Source organism: Pundamilia nyererei, unplaced genomic scaffold (genome assembly GCF_000239375.1).
Source record: "Pundamilia nyererei isolate P.nyererei 1_Seehausen unplaced genomic scaffold, PunNye1.0 scaffold00587, whole genome shotgun sequence".
Lineage (NCBI taxonomy): Eukaryota > Metazoa > Chordata > Actinopteri > Cichliformes > Cichlidae > Pundamilia > Pundamilia nyererei.
The window spans coordinates 131811-134743 of NW_005187988.1; the positions used below are offsets into that span (position 1 = coordinate 131811).

General features: G+C 43.3%; 1 protein-coding gene across 3 annotated transcripts in view; it reads left to right on the forward strand.

Annotated features, from left to right (window-relative positions):
• LOC102198980 (kinesin-like protein KIF26A) overlaps positions 1-2933 on the forward strand; it is a 61452-nt gene that overhangs the window by 53227 nt on the left and 5292 nt on the right. The gene's annotated exons all lie outside the window — the stretch shown is intronic.

A 2933-nucleotide genomic window follows, 5' to 3' on the forward strand; every position in this document is an offset into this window, starting at 1 on the left:
TGGATTGTGCAAAAAGTAGCTTGATGTATGAGTGTGTGTGTGTGTGTGTGTGTGTGTGTGTGTGTGTGTGTGTGTGTGTGTGTGTGTGTGTGTGTGTGTGTGTGATAAGTGCAGATAAGTGCTTTTCCTTTTTTTGGCCCAACATTATTACTGTAAACATGATGTGGTATGTCAGCTGCTGTTCCATCAAGGGCCACAGAAACACCAATGTCTGGCCACTCCTCCCCCCTTTGTGTCTGTCAGCAGATCCGTCCCGGTCGCTCCCATGTTAACCTCACAGCAGCTCATATAGACTTAAACGAGCCCTTGCTCTCCAAGGGACGGTATATCTAAGCAGTTATGGAAACGCAAAACGCAAGGTTTATGGGTTTTATGAAACAGCGGCTCGTGCAGAGGAACTTGGAAGCTTTTCTATCACAATGAGATATTATTTAAATAACCTGTGAAATCATTAGAGCTGATGGCCAAAATTTAAATCTCAGATTTGATATTCAGCAACTATTTCTCCGTGCATCGACTCAGAAAGTGAAAGAGCAATAAAACTCATCTCTGCTGAAGAATTAACATATTTATGGCTTTTTCCAGCATCCATCAGTGTGTGATGATGGCTGCTCGCTACAATATTCCTATGAGTGCTGAGCACACCGAGAGTACAGGTGCTACTGCTGTGGGAGCATCTATCAAAGGCAGCTCTCCTCCTTGATATCATGTGAAATTATCTCTCAGCCGGTGTCTTTGTACAAAAACTTGACATGGGCGCACATCATGTGGCACGCCGCTGCCACGTCCCAGCTCCCAGCAGCCGATTGCAATTCGTGCGGCAGGCGAGCCAGCGGCCTGATGCATACGGAATCGGCACTCTTGTGATCTGTCTGCCATTGGCCTGTGGATCTCGCCTCATTTCTGCCTCATGAATGTTTCATGAGGACAATTCCCAGTGTACATATCCAACTCCAATTATCACCCACACATCCTCCCATCCACTCCACAGAACTCCACAGCTTTCACACCCACTCCTCCTCAATCTGTCATCATGTCTGAATCCTCATCAGTGAGCCTGGATGCTTTTAATAAGCCATAACGGTTTTTTGTTTGTGGAGCACATGCCTGCTTCTGCTTTTACTTGGGAACCTAATTTGACAGCCGTGTGTACAAAGTCGTTAAAAATACGAGTGAGGTCTTCAGGTGGACAGCAGCGGCCTTAAAAATTGATCAGCAGCTCTAATGGATGTTGACAGAGGAGGAAGCACCACAGAAGAAGAGAAGGCTAATTAAAGCTGTCTGCTGAAATCAGCAACTTTTTATTGAGCTTATTGTGATATTTCACTGGCTCGCCTAGGGATGGGTATGGAAACCCGGTTCTTGTTGAGAACCGGTTCCCACTGTTTCAATTCCTTGGAATTGTTTGGCATTTTTGCAAACGATTCCCTTATCGATTCCAGTCGCCCCAAATGACGTCACCACGTTGCGGAGCGTCGCTTACCTGGCAGGAAACACGGTACCTAAGCGGCTCAAATGCTCAAAAGTTTGGTTATACTTTACGAGAACGGATGACAACAGGGCAACTTGGAATACTTGCAAAGTAGAGATTTAATTTAAGGGAGGAAACACTACGAATATGCAAAAGCATTTGCTCACAAAACACACGATGACCTTAAATAAATGTCGTGTTGTTAATTCCGCTCCGGACTCGTGAATCTCAACCCAGCAGAAGCGGTAACGTTTGCACGTCCTCTCCTGTTAATGCGGCAGATAAATAATCAACTAACAGTGCATATTATGTTAGGGCGATCGGTCTTATTACAAAACCTTCCATTACTGTGCATTTAGGTGACCACGATGAGAGACACAGACAGAGTCTGGCTGGCTCAGATGCTAGCAGTTCTCGCTGCAGTCTACCAGTAGCGTCTCCTTTCAGACCAGGATAGACGAATGTCACCGAGCAGTGACTAAGTTTGTGGTAAAAGTCTTGCACCCATTTGCCACAGCAGATGCCCCCGATTTCACTTTGGTAAGTGAATGTGTTTAATTGTAGGCAGGACATTACTGGATATTCTTGTGTAATTGCTACAGAATAATTTATGTTACACTTTGTTATTGCTACAGAAGAATGTTTATTTTATTATTTTACATTTACATTTTTTTCCTGGGGACCCTGTGGCACCCCATTGAAGAGCCGTAGGCTGTGGATCTCTTAAGATCTCACTGTTGGGTTTGTAAGGCCATGTTACTCCTAAATTTCTATCTTGTTCAAAGAGAAGATATAAAACAAAGTTTTAAGCTAATCGACCTTAGTGTTCTCCTTTTTTAAAAATAAGAATCGATAAGAGAATCGATAAAGAATTGAATCGTTAAACAGAGTTGAAAATGGAATCGGAATCGTTAAAATCTTATCAATACCCATCCCTAGGCTCGCCTCACAACAGACAAACAGCTTTCTGTTAGCGTTTGGCGAGCATTTATGTTCCAGCTGTGACTTCAGGTCCATCACCACCTGCTGCTGGCATTTAAAGGTACCGTCACATATTACACGTAAAAATGTTTTTATGGCCAATGTGGACAGATTCAAAGTAAATAAAGGATAAGACTCGACAGCTGGCTGATATTTGACTCTTTACTTATTGTTTAATAATGTCTTGCACAGTCAAAGGAGCAGTTTAAGACACATTTCAGTGCGTGTTGTACTTGCATGATGCATGTGACAAATAAAGAATCTTGAATTGTGCAAAGGAGAAACATCCACAGGATGTGACATTTATCCTTGCCAAGCAGCCCCGAGTCCTTACAACCGCCTGACACACTCCAACACAAACTCCACACACACAAAAACACAAAAAACAGGGTTTTACTACATTAGCATGCTAGCTGCTACCTTTGGTACCAGTTCATAACTACAGGGAGTGCAGAATTATTAGGCAAGTTGTATTTTTGAG